At 41.9% G+C, this 6,984-nt stretch overlaps 1 long non-coding RNA gene across 1 annotated transcript; it reads right to left on the bottom strand.

Moving 5' to 3' along the window:
- Window positions 1-401: 401 nt before the first annotated feature.
- Window positions 402-3,823, bottom strand: LOC123134620 (uncharacterized). Its single transcript, XR_006465680.1, has 7 exons — window positions 3,431-3,823; window positions 3,040-3,127; window positions 2,087-2,168; window positions 1,912-1,952; window positions 1,445-1,576; window positions 1,314-1,364; window positions 402-1,206 (listed from the first exon to the last, which is right to left on the bottom strand). It is a non-coding gene; the product is annotated as an uncharacterized lncRNA (long non-coding RNA).
- Window positions 3,824-6,984: the final 3,161 nt, after the last annotated feature.

Genomic DNA, 6,984 nt, shown 5'->3' with positions numbered 1-6,984 from the left:
CTCAACCAATATAGATTCAACAAAAACACAAGGCATGGTAGTTGATAATATTATTATCCCTAGTCTTTTCCACACTGTAGAATGATTGTCCAGTAGCATAGACAAAACATTCGTGGGTACAAAATTTTCAATATTCATATGTAAAAGTAGGTTAGACCATGAACATTGTTTAAACATTCTAACAAATCTGAATTTTAGCCTCTTACGAATTAATACCAACCTTGAAATTGTGCTAACCCAGAATAAGAAAACTTTGTTACTTGCTAACTTGAAGCGGTGCAAGATCTGAATCATTTTCTTGACTTTGGCAAAACTTAGACACAAAATAAACTCGGTTCTATAATAACCATTTTCACATCCGCAAAAAATACCAATTCCAACCATGCACATGTAGGCCAAAGGGGAGATATCAAATACAAGGTCTCAAAGATTTACAACCGTGCAATAATGAATATTAGTATCCCATTTTTACCTTCGTATACATAAATTTATTCACACAATTTGCATATAAATGCAAACTATCTAATCATTGGGAATGAGGGTGGGCCGAGTACACGTTCCTCAATCTGAATAGGAAACAATCCGAACCATGAGTGATCTCCAAGCACGCAGCGTTGCTCCTCTACACTCTATAACTTACCCCTACTTGTGCTCCAAAATGTTCTTCAACCTGCCGTTGCGAGTTCTCAATGAAATTATTCCTACAATGGACTAAAATGCACAACCTGAAGCAAACACATGTGTTATATGGCTAGTTGCAAACTGAATTCATTCTGCACACTTTTATTCGTAGTGATCATAAAAAAAGAACATCTCTTCAGGCTGACATGGTCCAAACCGAAAAGGAGAAAGTATTGACGGGGACTAACTTTAAAAGGCAAACATAGCACCTTACTGAAATAAACACTATCAAGTGACACCTTACTAAATACAAAATGCTCAAGGTATTGAAATGAATAATACCTCAAGTGTTCTTTTCCTTGTCAATCTCACATATCGATGTCCCTATAGAGGGGAAATACCATAGGTCCATATCATATGTTGAGGGGAAATACCTATGTTGACTGCTACACTCGTCTAGTTATAACTACAGGAAGCTAAGTACTAGCGGCCTTTTGACAATGATGATGAAGAAAAGATATGTTCTCACGTTTTCTTATCGATAATGAAATAAACAAATGTTGTCTTTCCACCACCATCAGAGATCTGCAAGAGAGAAAGAATATGAGACATAAAAATCAAAGGGAAGTCCAGACTACAGGTTTCACATGCATCTGTCATCTGTTGGTGTTTGATTTTCTGTAAGAGAATACCTCAGGCAAGATTAACACGGAGGCAGATGCCCTTGGCTTGTAGGGTTTCATCTACCAAAGTGATCATGAATCAGTATGACACGTCAAACAATTTGAGCCAAGTAGACAAAACACATATTGTTGGTGATTACCTTGCTAGATGGTCATGCAATGGACCTTGTGACAACATCGGCGACAAATTGTAAACCATCATATTCATAAGGCAGCGTTGCATCCCTTGTGATCATAACATTGACAACAACCTCACGAGAAGATCTAGAAGGCTACAAGAAAATTATCATATATATATATACATATCCGCTTTGTATATAATTTCTTTACTACCTAAAACCCAGGATAAATTATTGGATATATACGTACCCGTGTATGTACATAATTTCATTAGTAGCTATATATACCATGGGTATGTTTATATTATTTGGAGTCAGCACAATTTGTTGATATAAATAATAAAATATTTTGTCATGGATACTCATGAATGTATCAATTTTATGTATACATATATTCATTTGTGCGTAGAAAATTCACAAGCCGCCGAGTCACATGCGAGCTATTAAATGCTAGGTGCCTGAGCACCTAGGTGCCCCCAACAATTTACCTATATATTGTTTGTGACTCTTGCGCTTGCCTTTTTTCCTCCTGCAAAAGACACACTGTATGAGTACATCGCTGAAAATAGAAAATATTAGTGGATCAAACACAAGACTTATGAGGCTCTACATTATGAAAATCATATACTAAAAACAAAAATAAATACTGGACACTCCACACACCTTATGCACTAAGGTGGTGTCGCAAATATTCTGCTACTTCTCTTCGTCGGCTCAATGTTACAAACAGTTGTCCTCTGTTTAACTGCAGAAAAAATGAGAGAGATGAATGTCAGGTCACATGTAGAGAGAACAGAGAGGCTTGTGCTACATTCTATTGCGATCCATTGTTTGGCCCATGTGCCCATTGTTTGCCCCTTAGTTGTAAAAGTAAGTTTGTGCCACCAGTTATATTACCCGACCCCATGGAGGACATCTTGGCACTGTATAGTCCGGTCAGATGCAATGTTTCAGTAGCAGAAGTGATTATTGCATCATAAATATTTCAACACAATATTTGACCTTTGCATTGAAGGAAATTTGACAATCATGGTGACTGCTATGGTCCTTTGGAATTTGGGTAGTAAAAATATTTATAACAATAAATGGAAAAATATTTATAATGAGAAATGCATATACTAATCCACAGTATCTTTTGTATGCATCATAATCAGTCTGCATAGTGTTAGTTTCTAGGTTAATTTTGGTTGTAGTTGCTTGTAGGGAAACATGACAATAATAAACCTGTCTATATGTCTATATGATACCAAGATTCAAGATGAGCTTAATTCAGGCCATTGTGGGCCAGGTCCTTTTCTTTGAGAGGCAGGAAGCAAGAACTATCCAGCGGGAGTTCTGCATTGTGATTCCATGGTTCCTTCCTCCGGCTGGATGTGGTTATCCAGCAAAGTGGTGTACACTAAAATAAAGTGAAACGAGAAAAGCAAGACAACCATGTCACAAGGTTGTCTATCTTTGGCTTGAGCCATCTTTCAAGCAAGGAAGAACTATTATTGTGTTGTTTTTCTTGGGTGGCATGAAGAAGAATTCAGTAAGAAAGTAAAGCATGAAGAAGATTTTAGTAAGAAAAAGTTAAGTGAGTATTTGGGCAGTTGGATGGCGGTATGCTGACGCACCATTGTCGTGAACTCAGCCCAGAAATGTGCTTAGCTGGAGCAGCACAAACACTAGAAACGCATCCATTGGTGCTACAAAGAAGATTCACTTTCAAGAGAACCAAGTTATTTTCACAATTTTTGACAAAGAAGCTGCAGGCTGCCAACAGAACTTAGTACTGTAATAAAAATTAAAGCTAACATAACTCAGTACTATAAAAATATATTAAATCTACATAAACAACGTCTACCAACAGAGTACTGACGGGGCAAATAACACAGTCTTCTACCCATAATCCACAGCAAACTCCTTCACTCCCAGTTCATCTCTTAACAAACTTTGTAATACAAAATTGATGCGGCAAAATAACTGGACGCAAAGACAGAGGAATGTATGGAGGGGGAGCTATACCTCAGCCGCTTCGTTGCCCCTGCCCAACCAAAGACAGAGAGGGATGCCCTTGCCCAGGCGCAAGCTGCCCCCATCCAAATCTGCCGATGCGTGTCTTCGTGAGCTAGACGATGGAGATGGGGAGGTCAGGTCAGGGATGTTGGAAAGAGGCGGCCAACCGGAGAGAGAGCACGAGGGTGTGGAGCCGGCGGCGGAGAGAGGCAGGACGGAGTTGGGCTGCGCTGTAGGGACAGGGCGGTGCGGGGCGGTGCTACAGAGGCAGGGTGGCATGGGGCAGCGGTGGGATAGACCGGCAGTAGCCCCGGGCGGGGCGGGGCGGGGCGGCGGTCGGAGGCGTGGGCGCCGGCGTGCGTGGGGAGCAACAGGAGGAGAGATCTAGGGATTTCGTTGGTGAGGAACGAATGGAGCGTGGGGGCGGCGGCATCCTGATTTTGAGGGGGGAAACTTTGCGGATTGGGCCGGTTCGGCGCTAAATGTTTGGGCTCACGAGGCCCACTTTAGCGTCCGACTGTCGGTCGGGATTATTTACCGACCGATGTTCCATGGGCCATAATAGAATCCCCGACCGACCGTTGGATGGTATATGTTGTACTATTCCCGACCGACAACGGGTTAGTGTACACGGATTTTCCGACCCATAGTCCGTTAGAAATTTTCCTAGCCGACTGTGGGTCGGCAATAGTTACTTTTTCCCAACAGACGTCAGTAGGGAATTATGGTGCATGGTGTAGTGATACTTCATCATACAACAAAAAACCATCTATAGATTAAGCTATAGTTTTGATAACATCTCAAAGGAACCAAACACCTTGTAAAGCAAAGAGTTTTTTTACAGTGAAAAGCAAACGAACATCACTATGTAATGAGAACTACAACTATCCATTTCAATTAAGACCTTTGTAGTGTACCATTTTATCTCGCTACAAAAAAAAGTGTACCAATTGAAGGCACATAATCCAAAGAAGAAACTGAAAACGTTCTGCACTTTTACATATTTATCCACGATTCTTTTAACATCAAGAATATAACTAATTGCAGAATATGCAGAGTAATAGTCTTCAAGATCTACATGCAGAAATATTATGCTATATACACAATCTATTTTGTATTTTCATAATACTGTCAAGAGATGGACTGTATAGAAGTACCGCTAGCAACACTTCCCTAATGAAATCATAAATCAGTAGGATCCCTTACTAATCATAATTGAAGAAAAGCAATACAAAGAAATATACATCAATTGGGGGCCTAGAATAGCCAAATGCATGTCTAAAGTGCTGCATTACAGAAATCTGCCAAATAATAACAATGTTGTTTACCTAACTAGAGTTAATCTTCTATATCCTCGTAATTGTAAAGACAGTTGGAACAACATGGAGAAACAACTTCATTATATATTCTTAATAGTAAATTAAGCACCAGATATAACAATGAAAACATTAATCCATGTTGTTTATCTGATTCGAGCAAATCTTTCTATCAACCCTATATCTAGAGATTGTAGTACTGCGAGAACAGCATGTACAAAAGCTATGATACATTTAGTACAGAAGATATGTAACCTGGTCGATTGTTGCCTTGTTGGGGACATGAGTAGAATATATAACTGACTAATTATATGTTGAATGATTGTATTTTGATATGCTTAAGGGCTAACATGCATATCTCTGACATACTTCTTTCTCTAGTCCGTCCTCAAGTTCAAATTCCTGCAAAAAGGAGTTGGGTTCGGAAAAGCAGCTAGATATTTAATTTGAACGAAGAGAAGATATCAACAAGGCTACAAAAATGAATAAATCAATTTGACAGATTAGAAGGAGCAGAAGGAGGGATCTCACATTGTTGCCAAAATCATTCTTAAATCCATCAGCAGCATCTTGCGCTCCCCCTTGCTATCACCATCTCCTTGAGAGAAAGAAGACCAAAACCTAGAGGGAAAGTCCATCCCTTGAATGACGACCCCACGCCACAAAGAAAACTTTCCACAATTATGAATCACACCAGAAGCACATTAGTTCCTCTACTGAACAGTAATATTATAAGAACATTCCGATCTGGGACACTTGTTGTACATTCTGGTCAGACTACAATTATGACAAGATGATGAATAACGTGTAACAAAATTCTCTCTTGAATAAACAGGATGAAAATAGGTTGTGTGTGTATGCTGTTGTATGGTCTGTTACGGAGGACGATGACAACTTTGGTGGGGTTGGTGGCGATAACATGTAAAAAGGGAAATATATATCAAATTCAGATATAAGATGCACTTTGCATTGCAATAAGAAAGAGTTCCTTCTGCTATCCCCATCTGCATGTGATTTGAAATGTCAGGGTTATATATCAACATATGTATAGATTGCCCATCTTCAGTAGCAGACGACAAGAGGTGTACCACATCAGCTATGATGACGTCAATTTCTTTGACGAAGTTCTCCCGTCTCTTCTCATACTCGGCAGCGTTCTGAAACAAACAAAGCAGGAACAAAAAAGGGTCAGACAAACTAAAACGTGATTTCATTTTTTCTTCTTATGAAAATCAAAGGAGGATAAGATAAGAATAAGTTAAAAGCATTCATGATTCGTCCATGTCGATCCCATGGACCTTGGCGATCATGCCGACACCCATCTCCATGGCGAGCTTGGAGAGGAAGAGGTCGTCGGCCAGGAGGCGCTCCCTGAACCCTCTAAAGCCCACTAGCCAATGGAGCAGCGGCGAGCGCTCCATCTCCGCAAAGCACCGCACGATGTCGCCCGTGACGCGGCCGCCCTCCACGGCTGCAGCGAGGTCTACCGGCAGGCTGGAGAGCTTCCTCTCGCCTGCGCCAGCATGAATAGTTCCTCCCCCGGTGAACGCCCCACTCGCCGCCACCGTCCCTTGTTTCATCATCCCCGTCGTCGCTGCTGTTGTTGACACCGCCGCCGTCGTTGCCATTGTTGTCGGGGAGGGCAAGGGGAAGGAGGGTGGGGAGGTGGGGGCTGGGAATGGCAAGGCGGAGGCGGAGGAGGGAAAGGCGGGAGGCGGGGGGATGGCAAGGCGGTGGGAGAGCGGGAGGGAGCGAAGGAGGGAGAGGCGGGATGCGGGAGGAGGAGGAGGGGCAGCGAGAGGTCGTGTGGGAGGAGGAGGATAGGAGCAACCGACGCGAGAGCGTGGTTTTTTTTCTTCGAGCCTAGGGACGGATGACGGGGGTCAATCGTGGGATTAGTGGGACGAGCTAACCGTGGTTTGATGTTAAACATTCAGATGATTTGGATCGTTAGATGTTTTGATTGAATGGATGAGATGAATTGGTTCTCCGTCCTCTCGTGCTTTTATAGGGGTAGTAGATAACCTTCTCGCATTAAACAAGATCCAGATAATGTTCATGCTCAACGCTGGCACCAAATAACAATTATTCAGGTCTAAAACTAATCCCGATGGTAGATGTAGAGGTAGCGTGCCGACCGTGATCACATCGACTTTGGAACCATTTCCCGCGCGCATCGTCACCTCGTCCTTAGCCAATCTTCGCTTAATCCGTAGCCCCTGTTTCGAGTTTCAAATATGAGTAACA

The sequence above is a fragment of the Triticum aestivum genome, chromosome 6B, assembly GCF_018294505.1.
Source record: "Triticum aestivum cultivar Chinese Spring chromosome 6B, IWGSC CS RefSeq v2.1, whole genome shotgun sequence".
NCBI classification, from domain to species: Eukaryota; Viridiplantae; Streptophyta; class Magnoliopsida; order Poales; family Poaceae; genus Triticum; species Triticum aestivum.
The sequence above is the reverse complement of the archived record's forward strand: the minus strand, read 5'-3'. Positions and strand labels throughout refer to the sequence as shown.